Source organism: Erythrolamprus reginae, chromosome 8, assembly GCF_031021105.1.
Source record: "Erythrolamprus reginae isolate rEryReg1 chromosome 8, rEryReg1.hap1, whole genome shotgun sequence".
NCBI classification, from domain to species: domain Eukaryota; kingdom Metazoa; phylum Chordata; class Lepidosauria; order Squamata; family Dipsadidae; genus Erythrolamprus; species Erythrolamprus reginae.
This window is the reverse complement of record NC_091957.1, coordinates 54,522,635-54,538,255: the sequence shown is the minus strand read 5'-3', so window position 1 is coordinate 54,538,255 and position 15,621 is coordinate 54,522,635.

Sequence of the window (15,621 nt, the reverse complement as noted above, 5' to 3'; positions counted from 1 at the left end):
GTCCAGATAGGGCCACAACTGGTGCACCAGGCGAACCTGGGCAAACGCCCCCCTCGCCACAGCTGAAAGATGTTTCTCTAATGTGAGCTGTGAAGCGATTAAGCCAGGCTGGCATTTTAGCAAGATTGTCAATGTCAACTCCATTTTGTTGGCCAGTCAAACAGATTCCCCGCCCCACCCTGTGTCTTTGTGTGTCTTAGCAAGGACAAAGATTGGCAAAATGTTACCATCTGTCAAGGTGATGCCAAGAGTTGTAAGTCACTTTAATGAAGCCATGGTACAAATAATGGTAGGTGCCACTATGGATTCATTTTTGGTGTTCTAAAATTGCGCTCTTTCGCTCAGTTATGAAAACAATCAACAGAATTTTTTTTAATTAAAAAAAAGTTTTTTAAAAAAAAACAATTCTTTTTTCTCTCTTAGGAAAATTCTAAATCTGCTACAAAATACAAAGCCAGGGAAATCTTGACTCTTGTTAAAACTGACCTTGATTGCATTTTTTTAATATCAGAAAAAGAGAGGGGGGAGAGATAGAACCCCTCTGAAGAGACAAAGTTATCGCGCGTTTTGTCCACCTCTCCAACGCTGGGTTTCCATGGCAACAAATCAAGTACCATTTCCTACCATTGCTCTTGTCAGCTTCGAAAGAGAGAGCGAGAGCGAGACAGAGACACACACACAGAGAGACAGAGAGAGAAGAGAGAGGGAGAGGTGAGAGAGAGAGAAACAGAGAGAGAGAGGAGAGAGAGACAGAGAGAGAGAGAAGAGAGAGAGAAACAGAGAGAGAGAGGAGAGAGACAAATTGAAAGAGAGAGGAGAGAGACAGAGACACACACAGAGAGAGACAGAGACAAAGAGAGAAGAGAGAAAAACAGAGAGAGAGAGGTGAGAGAGAGAGAAACAGAGAGAGAAGAGAGAGAGAGAAACAGAGAGAGAGAGGAGACAAATTGAGAGAGGAGAGAGACAGAGGCACACACAGAGAGAGAAGAGGGAGAGAGAGAAACAGAGAGGGAGAGGTGAGAGAGAGAGAAACAGAGAGAAGAGAGAGAGAGAAACAGAGAGAGAGAGAAGAGAGAGAGAAGAGAGAGAGAAACAGAGAGAAAGAGAGGAGAGACAAATTGAAAGAGAGAGGAGAGAGACAGAGAGACAGAGAGAGACACACACACACACACAGAGAGACACAGAGAAAGAGACAGAGAGAGAAAAGAGACACAGATAGAGAAACAGAGAGAGGGGGGAGAGAGAGACAGAGAGAGAAACAGAGGGAGAGAGAGACAGACAGAGAGAGAGAGAGTTAGAGAGAGACAGAGACCCAGACAGAAACAGAGACAGATAGACAGAGAGAGGGGAGACAGAGAGAGAGAGAAAGAAGCAGGAATTTAGCATCAAATAATTATAAAGAGACACCCAAATTTTGCAGACGAAGGTAAACAAGTCGTCATTGGGACGCTGTGGTCTTTTTCTAAAATTCCAATTAACCTCACATCAGAGGGAAGAAATCAGCACCTCTGTTGTTGGAAGCTGGGAGGTAGGAGCCAGACAAGCTGAATACTATTATGAATAGTATTAATAATAACAATATGTTAGAAGGAAAGGAAAGGGGAAGGACCGACTTTCCCGATTGCCACCAAAGTTTGGACATTTATACAGAGGAACCAGAGTAGAAATTCAGAGTTCTGCTGGAGCACTTAAATAGGAACAGCAAAAGAAATTCCATTTGACTTCTAATTTCTGAAAGACCTGAAAATATACTGCTTAGTCTCCCACAGCCAATGAGCTATCTAAATTCATAGGCTCCAGCGACATACTTCTGTGATCATCACTGCGGAATTACACTTAGGAGCAAGCGATCAGTAGCCTTTTTAGAACTTCTGGAGTAAGTTAAAGCTACTTTGGGTCTGCCAAGCCCCTCTTTAAAGAGGCATAATTGCATGAGAAGAACGGAACGGTGAGTTGGAAGGGACCTTGGAGGTCTTCTAGTCCAACCCTCTGCTTAGGCAGGAAACCCTACACCACTTCAGACAGATGGTTATCCAACGTCTTCTTTAAAAGTTCCAGTGTTGGAGCATCTGCAATTTCTGGAGGCAAGTTGTTCCACTGATTAATTGTTCTAACTGTCAGGAATTTTCTCCTTAGTTCTAGGTGGCATCTCTCCTTATTTAGTTTCCACCCGTTGCTTCTTGTTCTACCCTCAGGTGCTTTGGAGAATAGCTTGACTCCTTCTTTGTGGCAACCCCTGAGATATTGGAAGACTGCTATCATGTCTCCCCTGGTCCTTCTTTTCTCTAGACATTGCATCTTCTTCGGATGTCTCTCATCTCCTTCCTTTTTGATTTTATTTTATTTTATTTTATTGGACTCGGGGCGGCTAACAACCGTAGTAAACAGCATATGACAATCCAATATAAACCGTTAAAAACCCCTATTGTAAAACCAAACATACATACAGACATACCATGCAAAAAATTGTAAAGGCTTAGGGGGAAAGAGTATCTCAATTCCCCCATGCATGGCGGCAGAGGTGGGTTTTAAGAAGCTTACGAAAGGCAAGGAGGGTGGGAGCAATTCTAATCTCTGGGGGGAGTTGGCTCTAGAGGGTCGGGGCCGCCACAAAGAAGGCTCTTCCCCTGGGTCCCGCCAAGCGACATTGTTTAGCTGACGGGACCGGGAGAAGACCCACTCTGTGGGACCTAACTGGTCGCTGGGATTCGTGCAGCAGAAGGCGGTCTTGGAGATAGTCTGGTCCGGTGCCATGAAGGACTTTATAGGTCATAACCAACACTTTGAATTGTGAAAAGCTCTGGGTTGTTTTATTGGCTCTTATCTTGAGCTTAGGTTAAACAGCTGATCCTTTTATCCCCAGATCGGTTGGCAGAATTGTGAAATATCCAGCCTAGGAGAAATGATGATAGTAGTATTTCCTACAAGTTCTCTTAGACACTTGAGTTGACCGAACCACGATTGTGCCAGTTGGAAGAGGGTTGACTGGGAGAGCATTGAAATCTATAACATCCTAGATGGTAGAGACAGGGATGAATGGTTTAAAGCACATGAGTTTTTTAGGTTTGTTAAATTAGATTTTAGCATGTTTAATGGATTTCTTTTAAGTTGGCTTAGTTTTAATCTTCGGTTTCTACTGTTTTTATCTTATGCATTTATGTTGTAAGCTGCCTTGACTCTCTAGAAAAGGGCGGCCTAGAAATCAAAATAATTAATTAATTAATGAAGGAATCAATTAATTAATGGATTAATGGATTAATGAATAATTATTTTGATTAATTAATGAATTAATGAATTATTCATTAGTTCATTAATTCATTAGTATCTTCTCCAGAAACCTAGTAATGTTGATGGTGATTTTGGTGATAGAGAGGTTCATAATTTCATGATATCCATTTCCTACACTGAGCAGGAGGGTGTTTAAATTTAGGACTGTTGCGGCTTGCTCGCATCCTGAGCCATTAGCCATGGACCCAGAGGATGCAGTGGAGGCATGCTAGAGGAGTCGTGGGTCCCTGGCACCCAAGACTGACAGCGAAGAAAACGTGGTGTCAGCGTCTGAAGAGCAATCGGGGCCTTCTGCACCTCCTGAGATGAGTGACTCAGGAGAAGAGGGGGAGCCTGTTCATGATGCTAGGGTTCACGGGGCTTCTAGGAGGCACGAGTGGTTGCTCAGGAGGAGGTTTGCTCGTCAGTAGCACTGCTGACTAACGGGCCACACTCTCAAGGTATTTAAGATGGAGTCATGCGTCACTCCACTGCAGAGAACAATGTAGTTCTTATGAGCCCCCCTAGTTTTCATTCCTGATTTTCGGCTTGTGTTTTAAATCCAATCCAGTTGGTAGCGTAGACAGGGCTTACACTTCAAGAATCTGAAAGAAAAAGACTGATGCGTCATTTATGCTGTCGACCACAACACAGCCGCCACAACAGCATTCAAAAGTTCCCTCCGGTTAACTAAATTCGAAATTTTAATTGATGCTCTACAGGCTTTTTATTTTTAAAGGTCATCTTGTTTAAAGGGTTTTTTTTTTCCCATGTGATTGATGGATATTATAATTAAAAAATGCAATCCTCCCTCTGCAAAACCTCCCAGAATTTCACCAGAGGGAAGGCTGGTTCAACAAACAGGAGAGTCCTTCTCAATCTTTTTGTGCTCCAGGTGGTCTTTTAATTGTTCTAATTTTGCAAATCGTCTCCGAAAAAGCAGACAGGATTTCACAGTGCAGGGCTGGGTTGGAAAGGTTGGCCATTGTCAGGGTCCTCCAAGATAATGGGTTCCCCCTCTACCTTTTTTTTCTTGCTTTTGAACAAGAGATGGTTGTGAATTGGAGGAGAAGAGCAGGAAGCCAGACGGAGAGAGAAGAGAATCTTAGAGAGATCAATAGAAAACTGGAGAGGCAGGATTATATTTTCAGAGCGAGGGGTTAACCGTGCATTGGTTTTTGAAAACCTTCAAATGCAGAACACTAATAGGAGCACGAGGCTGGGAAAATAATGCCTTGTCACTCAGCCTGTTGTAAGCTTTTTATACTCACACGCTGAAGGTTTAGTTAATGGTGCTGACCAGCTTTTGAACTGCAAGAGGAGAGGAGAGGAGAGGAGGGGAGAGGAGAGGAGAGCAGAGGAGAGAGAGAGAGGAGAGGAGAGAGAGAGAGGAGAGGAGAGGAGAAGAAAGTAAAGAATGGAATAGGATGGAAAGGAAAGAGAAGAGAAGAGAACAAAAAAGTAAAGAATGGAATAGAATGAAATAGAATGGAAGGGAAGAGAAGAGAAGAGAATAAGAAAGTAAAGAATGGAAGAGAAGAGAACAAGAAAGTAAAGAATGGAATAGAATGAAATAGAATGGAAGGGAAGAGAAGAGAAGAGAATAAGAAAGTAAAGAATGGAAGAGAAGAGAAGAGGATAAGAAAGTAAAGAATGGAATAGAATGAAATAGAATGAAAGGGAAGAGAAGAGAATAAGAAAGTAAAGAATGGAATAGAAGAGAAGAGAAGGGAAGGGAAGGGAAGAAAACAAGAAAGTAAAGAATGGAATAGAATGGAAGGGAAGAGAAGGGAAGAAAACAAGAAAGTAAAGAATGGAATAGAATGAAATAGAATGGAAGGGAAGAGAAGAGAAGAGAACAAGAAAGTAAAGAATGGAATAGAATGGAAGGGAAGAGAAGAGAACAAGAAAGTAAAGAATGGAATAGAATGGAAGAGAAGGGAAGGGAAGAGAAGGGAAGAAAACAAGAAAGTAAAGAATGGAATAGAATGGAAGGGAAGAGAAGAGAACAAGAAAGTAAAGAATGGAATAGAATGGAAGAGAAGGGAAGGGAAGAGAAGGGAAGAAAACAAGAAAGTAAAGAATGGAATAGAAGAGAAGAGAAGAGAAGAGAATAAGAAAGTAAAGAATGGAAGAGAAGAGAAGAGAATAAGAAAGTAAAGAATGGAAGAGAAGGGAAGAGAAGGGAAGAGAACCCCCTCTAACAACAGGCAGAAAACCAAAATGCCGTCCACTTTGCCTTGTGGGTTAAAACCAAAATTGAGACCTCCGTTGAATTAAAAAAAGAAAAGTTCTGTTTCCCATCGAAAAAAGAAGGCGCAGGCAAAAAAGATCTTTCCTATTTCCGAGTCGCACACACACACAAGATTTTGGGGGAGTTGTTTGTTTTAATGGCAAAGTTGCTTGTCCCATTTTTCTCCTGTTTCGGAAAATGGAAGTTGATTTTTCTCTTCCTCGGTTGCCATCTGCTTCTGCTACTAACAGTCTTCCCGAGTAAGGAGCCATCTGCTGATTCTATCGGAGGAAGCTTTTTATAGAACAGCGAAGTGGCGAAGCTTAAAACTAAAAAAAAAAAAAGATTTAGAATAAGTTGGATAGGAACGCAGGGATGAGCTTCTATTTAGTTTCCATTCCACGTACCTAAAGCAGCCTGGGTACACATCCACAAATTTCACTATGATGCCCTTCTTGGAGTTTGTTTGTTTGTTTGTTTGTTTGTTTGTTTGTTTGTTTGTTTGTTTGTTTGTTCGTTCGTTCGTTCGTTCGTTCGTTCATTTATTTATTGGATTTGTATGCCACCCCTCTCCGCAGACTCGGGGGGGGGGGGCTAACAACAATGGTAAAACAACATATAACAATCCAATTTAATAAAACAACTAAAAAACCCTTATTATAAAAAACCAAACATACACACAAACACACCATGCATAACTTGTAATAGCCCAGGGGGAAAGGATATCTTAACTCCCCCATGCCTGGCGACAAAGGTGGGTCTTAAGAAGTTTGTGAAAGACCAGGAGGGTGGGGGCCGTTCTAATCTCTGGGGGGAGCTGATTCCAGAGGGTCGGGGCCGCCACAGAGAAGGCTCTTCCCCTGGGGCCCGCCAAATGACATTGTTTGGTTGATGGGACCCAGAGAAGGCCAACTCTGTGGGACCTTATCGGCCGCTGGGATTCGTGCGGTAGAAGGCGGTTCCGGATGTATTCCGGCCCAATGCCATGTAGGGCTTTAAAGGTCATTACCAATACTTTGAATTGTGAGCGGAAACCGATCGGCGGCCAGTGCAGGCTGCCCAGTGTTGCAGAAACGTGGGCGAATCTAGGAAGCCCCACGATGGCTCTCGCGGCCGCATTCTGCACGATGTGAAGTTTCCGAACACTTTTCAAAGGTAGCCCCATGTAGAGAGCGTTGCAGTAATCGAACCTCGAGGTGATGAGGGCATGAGTGACTGTGAGCAATGACTCCCTGTCCAAATAGGGCCGCAACTGATGCACCAGGCGAACCTGGGCAAACGCCCCCCTCACCACAGCCTAAAGATGATGTTCCAATGTCAGCTGTGGATCGAGGAGGACGCTCAAGTTGCTGACCCTCTCTGAGGGGGTCAATAGTTCCCCCCCCCCCCCAGGGTAATGGATGGACAATGGATTCTGACTTCTAATGAAGTGGAACATTTAAAAGATAAATGTCAAAACTGAACTGCCCTCTCTCAACAAAAGTCCTTTCAGCAGTTCCAAGAAGGCTCCGCACCCATTGTGTTTTATGAAACCAGGTTGCAACGCCTTGGTCTCCTCAGCCTTGAAAGAAGACGTTGAAGAGGTGACTTGATCGAAGTGTATAAAATCAGGCATGGGATAGAAAAGGTGGACAGAGAAAACTTTTTTTCTCTATCACACAATACTAGGACGAGGGGGCCCTCCCTAAAGCTCATAGGTAAGAAAGTGAGGGACAAATCAAGGAAGATTGATTGAGATTGAGTCTATGGAGAGGGGCGGCATACAAATCCAAATAAATAAATAAATAAATAAATAAATGCACAAATACACAAATACACAAATACACAAATACATAAATACATAAATACATAAATACATAAATACATAAATACATAAATACATAAATACATACTTAAATACGTAAATACGTAAATACGTAAGTAAGTAAGTAAGTAAGTAAGTAAGTAAATACATACATACATACATACATACATACATACATACATACATACATACATACATACTATTATTATTATTTATTAGTTTTGTATGTTGCCCCTCTCCGTAGACATACATACATACATAATAGATATTTCTTCACCCAGAAGGTCCTTGGTTGATGGAATTCCCTTCCAGAAGAGGTCGTGACTAGTGATGGGCGAACCCAACAGTGTTCGGGTTCGGCAAGTTCGGACGAACTTTACGCAAAATTTGGCTGAACCCGAACCGAACCTGAACTCAAACCCGAACAGGGAATCCCTCCCATGAAGAGATTCCGGGGGCGGAGCTTTGACATCACCGGCAGGTTGCTAAGGACGCCAAGGTGATCACTTCCTGGATTCCATGGAATCCAGGAAGTGATCACCTTGGCGTCCTTAGCAACATGCCGGTGACGTCAAAGCTCCGAACGCCAAACACGACCCCGAACTTTGCCCAAAGTTTGAAAAAATTTCGGGTTCGGGTTCAGCATACCGAACATCGCAAAATTCGGTACGGACCTGAATTGTGCGAGTTCGGTTCGCCCATCACTAGTCGTGACAGCTGTCAGCCTGGATAGCTTCAGGGCAGGATTAGACAGATTCATGGATGCCAAGTGTATTGGTGGTTATTGAAATGGATGTCCATGTGCCGCCTCTATGTTGGTTGAGGCAGGCAGGGTCCCCTTGGGTCCCATTGGTTGGGGGTCAAGGGAAAGAGAGGGTCTGGCCTTCTCTTTCTGCTCAAGATCCCCATGGACAATTGGTGGGTCACTGTGTGACACAGAATGCTGGACTTGATGGGCTTCGGCCTGATTCAGCATGGCTCTTCTTATGTTCTTATGACCCAACCTCCAGGTGACCTTAATGACCCATTAAAAGAATGCAAATGAGCGAATCGGTGGCGAAAATAAGTGGCGCCCATCCCTGGTCCAGAGGCTAAACTCTCCACGGTTGCAGTGGGCCACCTCTGTTGCAAAGCAAGCATGCTTTGCAAATGGATCTCTACTCAGCTCTTCTCTATCCTGCACAAGGCAAGCTGTCACGTCAAAACGTTTAGCACGGAACGCGATGGGAATTGAGAAGCGCTAATGTTTCCCAGACTGCCGTCTGCCACCTTAACAAAATCTTTTCTCTTTCCAATAGACAATCCTGCCAATCACTGTGACAGTTTGAAGAACACCGTTCATTGTTAATTAATTATTAGCTGTCAGCCCAAAAGCTTCTGTTGAGCTACCTGCGTTCAGGCGCTCACCTGTGATTTCAACTTTTTCTCTTTATGTGTATTTATATATATATAAAGATACGGAATACCTTCAATTATCAGAGGGCGTGGAAAACGCACATTTCCAATATTTCTTTTTTTTAAGCGACGGCTTTAGGTACAACATGCATCTGTTGTGTGCTCGTGTGTTGTTGTGGTTGAAGCTGAAGTGGTCATTGACAGGAAGGATGTTGTAGCATATGATTTTATGGGCTGTACTTAGATCGTGTTTAAGGTGATGTAGTTCTAAGCTTTCTAAGCCTGTGGTTGTAAGTCAAGTTGCGTAGTGTTGTGGTTGTGGAACATGTAGAAGATTCTGTTGCGAGTGGAGGAGTGGAGGGCTCTTCTGGTAACGTATCTCTGGACATTTTCTAAAGTGTTTATGTCTGAAATGTGGTGCGGGTTCCAGACAGATGAGCTGTATTCAAAGATTGGTCCAGCGAAAGTTTTGTATGCTCTGGTTAGTAATGTGAGATTGCCGGAGCAGAAGCTACGTAGGATTAGGTTTACAACTCTTGAAGCCTTTTTGGTGATGTTGTTGCAGTGGGCTTTGGCACATAGCTCATTGGATATGAGTATTCCAAGGTCTTTTACAGAGTGAGCGTTATCTGTAAGGTCTTGTTTTTGCCAATGTGTAGGACAGAGCATTTGTTGGTTGAGATTTGGAATTGCCAGATGTTGGACCATTCAGACACAAAGTCAAGATCTTTCTGCAAAAGCTGGACTCTGAGTTCCAACTAAGGATTAATCTGGGCAAAAACATTTAAATTGTTCTCCCACCCCCCCTTTTTTCCCCCAGGGTGGAGAAGATAGAAATCGCAGTGCAAGTACAAGGCTGTTGTCAGTTCTGCCCAAGTCCAATCCCTTAAGAAAGAAAAACCCTCGACTCCATTAGGTTGAAGTTGAAAGGTACTTTTACTGAAAGATGCTGGTTGCAGTAAAGTCAGACCAGTGATGGGCACCTACAGGTACAATCAGGTACACAAGAACTGGTAGAAAAAGGTCTTGTTTATTCAGCTTGTATTTGGTGTTCTGATTCTTTTTGTCAATGTGTAGGACAGAGCATTTGTTGGTTGAGATTTGGAGTTGCAGTTGTTAGACCACTGCAACAATATCGCCAAAAAAGCCTCTGATCCTACGCAGCTTCTGCTCAGGCAATCTCATTCTACTCACAAGAGCCTACAAAACTTTTGCCAGACCCATCCTAGACTACTGCTCATCTGTCTGGAACCCATACCACATCTCAGACATCAACAGCCTAGAAAATGTCCAAAGATATTTCACCAGAAGAGCCCTTCACTCCTCCACTCGAAACAGAATATCCTACGAAAATAGACCAACAATCCTGGGCCTTGAAAGCCCAGAACTACGGCGCCTAAAACACGGTTTGAGTATTGCCCACAAGATCATATGCTGCAACGTCCTACCAGTCAATGACTACTTCAGCTTCAACTGCAACAACACAAGAGCACGCAACAGATTCAAACTTCATACGAACCGCGCCAAACTTGACTGTAAAAAATATGATTTCAACAATCGAGTTATCAAAGCGTGGAACTCATTACCTGACTCAATTGTGTCAACCCCTAACCCCCAACACTTCTCCCTTAGACTCTCCACGATTGACCTCTCCAGGTTCCTAAGAGGCCAGTAAGGGGCGTACATAAGTGCACCGGTGTGCCTTTCGTCCCCTGTCCAATTGTCTTTCCTTTCTTTCACCTATCTTATATATTCTCTTCCTTTCATATATCCTCTCCTCTAAGTTCACTTTCACCCTCTTTTATATTATCACATGTCTATTTTTCTTCCTATGCATTTGTGTATTGGACAAATGAATAAATAAAATAAATAAATAAAATAAAATAAGGTCTTTCTGGAGAGTAGCTTAATGGCTCAAAATGCCGTTTTCAAGCACATTTCCTTCCAAGCCATAGCTGGCTGGGAAGAGGTGTTGGAAATTTTAAAAATGGGGGGGGGAGAGGGCAGATCAAGGGAGGGGGAAAGGATTTTGCAAAACACAGCAAAGCGTTTACCAAATAACTCTTTTGAAGAAGAAGAAGAAGAAAAATTAAGGGAGACCGTAATGACATCGCTGAAGACCTCCGAAGCGATTTTAATCATTTTTGCCATCCCAAACGGCTCCTCGGCTCAGCTCTTCGTTAGCGTAATTAAGCAACTAAAAATAAGGGTGCTTTTCCAAGATGTTGTAATGAGATGCTAGGAGGATCCAAACATGCCGGAGGGGAATTGGTATTAAATATTTATTGTGTGTGCTGCTTATCTGGCAGAGAGAGAGAGAGAGAGAGAGAGGAGAGAGGACAAGGAAAACATTGAGTTTGTGTGTTGATGTGAGTGCAACTCAGTGGTAGTTTGTGACCGGTTCGGGACGGTTCTTTATTTTATTTATTTATTTATTTTGTCCAATACATAATACACATTGAAGAGAAAGATATGTAATAATATAAGTAAAGAAAAGAGTAGAAGAAAAGATATAAAAGTATAGGTGAACATATTTGAAAGGAAGAAAAGATAGATGAGATAAGGAGAGACAATTGGACAGGGGACGGAAGGCACACTGGTGCACTTTTGCACGCCCCTTACTGACCTCTAAGCCTAAGGAACCTGGAGAGGTCAATCGTAGAGAGTCTAAGGGAGAAATGTTGGGGGTTAGGGGTTGACACTACTGAGTCAGGTAATGAGTTCCACGCTTCGACAACTCGGTTGCTGAAGTCATATTTTTTACAGTCAAGTTTGGAGCGGTTAATATTAACTTTGAATCTGTTGCGTACTCCTGTGTTGTTGCGATTGAAGCTGAAGTAGTCATTGACAGGTAGAACGTTGCAGCATATGATCTTGTGGGCAATACTTAGATTCTTTTTTGGACAATAGTTAGAACTGGTAGCAGGAATTTACCATTGCTCGCCGAACCGGAAGCGATGATTGGCGGTCCATGCTCCTGAGTGGCCCTCCACCCACCATGGATTGCCAAAAAAACACTCATGGCATCGGACCAGAATACCTTCGGGACCACCTTCTGCCGCACAAATCCCAGCGACCGATTAGGTCCCACAGAGTTGGCCTTCTCCGGGTCCCGTCGATTAAACAATGTCATCTGGCGGGACCCAGGGGAAGAGCCTTCTCTGTGGTGGCCCTGGCCCTCTGGGATCAACTCCCCCCCCCCAGAGATTAGGGACTGCCCCCATTCCCCTTGCCTTTCGAAAGCTCCTGAAGACTCACTTATGTCACCAGGCATGGAGAAATTGATATACCCCTAGCTATTGTGGTTTATGTATGGACTGTTAGGTTGTGTGATGGTTTTTCTTTTTTATAATAAGGGTTTTAAGTTGTTTTTTAACATTAGATTTGTACATGTTGCATTGCTGTTGTGAGCCAACTCTTGTAAGAAGACATGCAGGCTAGCTGATGAGGCCGGAATAAGGCCGAAATAGCGCTATCCTAGTCTCTCTTAATTTTAAAAATTCAGCAAAAACATGTGATAGATATATATATGTATATATTCATATATATATGTATATATGATACATATATATGTGTATATATTGATATAATAATAATAATAATAATAATAATAATAATAATAATAATAATAATAATTTATTAGATTTGTATGTCGGCCCTCTCCGAAGACTCGGGGCGGCTCACAACAGTAATAAAAACAGTATAACAATGGGACAAATAAAATAATAAAAATATATAAAAACCCCAATAGTTAAAAAACATACAGCACATACACACCAAACATGAAATATAAAAAGCCTGGGGGAGATGTCTTAGTTCCCCCATGCCTTGCTATATAGGTGGGTCTTGAGTAACTTGCGAAAGACAAGGAGGGTGGGGGCCGTTCTAATCTCTGGGGAGAGTTGATTCCAGAGGGCTGGGGCCGCCACAGAGAAGGCTCTTCCCCTGGGACCCACCAAATGACATTGTTTGGTTGACGGGACCCGGAGAAGGCCAACTCTGTGGGACTTTATTGGCCGCTGGGATTCGTGCGGTAGAAGGCGGTTCCGGAGGTATTCTGGTCCAATGACATGTAGGGCTTTAAAGGTCATTACCAACACTTTGAATTGTGACCGGAAACTGATCGGCAGCCAGTGCAGGCCACAGAGTGATATATATATTCCTTTGAGGATCTCCTTGACCAATCAAGTCTATAAATATGAAAGTGGTCCCAGGTTTTTAAAAGACATTATCACTCAGATCAATAATGAGTTCTAAATGCCTTTGCATGCGTTGAAGTGTCCCAGGCGGGTAGGCGGAGTATCCTGGGTGGATGGGCGGAGTGTTCCAGGCTAGTGGGTGGAGCATCCCGGGTGGGTGGGAGGAGTGTCCCAGGGGGTGGGCAGAGCATCCTGGGCAAGTGGGCGGAGCCTCCCACCTGCAAACTACTGGTTCACAGAACCAGGCCGAACCGGACACATACCATCGCTGGTTCAGATGCAAAGTTTGCATCTAGGATGGAGAATTCTGGGAGTTGAAGTCCATCCATGTTACAATTGCCAAGGTTGAAAAAAAACCCTAATTAGATAGTAATGGATTCAACACTTAATGAAGACCCACTGGAATCATATTGGCCAAAAATAATGATCATGAGAGTTATAACGCTGGAACTCTAAAATATTAATAGAGGATATTTCCTACAATTCCTGGATCTGATGCAAAGGACGTTAGTTACTAATTCATCATGAAGCCAGGATTTAAGAGAAAGAGGAAGTCCCATTAGTTAGCAAATTAAGCACCTGTTTTTATTAAGTCGCTTGAAATGGACATAGGATAAACAGAAGAATGAAATATGTTAGAAACTTGGAGATGAAACGCGGTGGTTTTTTCCCCCTTCACTACTGGGAGAAATGGAGAAATTAAAGAGACGGATTTTCTAACTGGCTTGAGATGACACATTGAGATGTGTTATTTTGCATAAATATCGGACAAGCAAGTGGATTAAGTTGATATGATTGATCTTTCCATAATGGTTATTCTCCTTGCTCAGACTGAAATGATTTCACAATACTGACTTTTCTTAAAATAAAGCACACAATATATATATATTTTAAATAAAAACACTTTGGTTGGATCCAAATTTAGTCCTAAGTGAAGCATCACTGTACGTAAATTGAAATGAATTCTAATTAATCCTATTGATTTTTTTTTAAAGGAACCTACCTCAAAACAACATTCTCTAGATCCCGTCAACCCAAGCCATCATTTTCATTGATTGGGAAACAATCCAATATCTCTTTCATTATTTAGCTTTCCACTTGGATGGATGGGAAGGCAATTACATTTGCCTTTTTTTTAAAAAAAGAAGAGAAACATGCAAAATGCAAATGAGGGAGCAATAATCTACCACCCAATGGAAAGGGAGGATGAGGCTCATAAAGAGCTATTTGGTGTTTATGCCATCAAATATTTATAGTGACGCCAGATGTAGGGAAATGATGATAGGGAAGTCTCTCTTCTTCGCTGTCTTGCTGGACAAGATCCAGTTGTCAGAAGGTCATAATCAATGACAAAACCAGGCCAGAAAGACAACATAATAAGACCTACTGTCCACTACTCCATTTTAAAATGGTCACCTAACATCAAAAACGTCATCAAAAAAGCACAACAAAGAATGTTCTTTCTGCACCAGCTCAAGAAGCTCAAACTGCCCAAGGAGCTGCTGATCCAGTTCTACAGAGGAATCATTGAGTCTGTCAACTGCACCTCTATAACTGTCTGGTTTGGTGCTGCAACCCAACAGGACCAACACGGACTTCAGAGGAGAATCAGAACTGCATAAGACCTCCCACCATTTTTGTAGCCCGTCTTTGGAGCCGTTCAATTTGATCCATCACTGTTTGTAGGTGAGGTCTCCAGAACTGAACACAGTATTCCCAATGGGGTCTCACCCAGTGCTCTATACAGCGGGATCACAATCTCCCTCTTCCTGCTTGTGATACCTCTAGCTATGCAGCCAAGCATCCTACTTGCTTTCCCTCTGTTATCTTGAATGATACCATATACGTTTGTTTGTCCTCTAATCCATGTGAAAGTCTGTCTATCTTGTCTTGTGATGCCGAGCATGTATAGTTCCATGGCTCTTTGTACCATTTGTGGCTTTTGTCCCGATCGTGAGTTTAGTGTCCATATTTCACCGGCTTAGGTTAGAGCCAATAATAATAATGATAATAATTCTGGACTTGGAAGAGTTGAGATTAAAGCAATTTTTCTCTATAGTCCTAGTGACCTCTAGTGGATGAGGTTAGAGTTATACTCTAACTGCTTTCCAGAGGCATAACGCATGATTTCTCTACCTTAATAACTTTTAAGATGTGTGGACTTCAACTCCCAGAATCCCCTAGCCAGCATCTCGCAACCTTAACTCCCAGAATTCCCCAGTCATTCCCAGTCAATTTCTGTTGTTAAGATGATTGTTGAGTAAGTCACGTCCAATTTTAACTTTTTTTTTTTGCTTTGCCACGATGATTATACCAACCACTGCAGTATTATTATTATTATTATTATTATTATTATTATTATTATTATTATTTATTTATTTATTTATTTATTTTTAATTGGATTTGTATGCCGCCCCTCTCCGCAGACTCGGGGCGGCTAACAACAGCAGTAAAACAGTACAACAAAATCCAATACTAAAAAACAGTTAAAAACCCATTATATAAAAACCAGTCATACATACAAACATACCATGCATAAAATTGTAAAGGCCTAGGGGGAAAGTGTATCTCAGTCCCCCCATGCCTGGCGGCAGAGGTGGGTTTTAAGCAGCTTTCAAAAGGCAAGGAGAGTGGGGGCAATTCTAATCTCTGGGGGGAGTTGGTTCCAGAGGGTCGGGGCCGCCACAGAGAAGGCTCTTCCTCCGGGTCCCGCCAAGCGACAT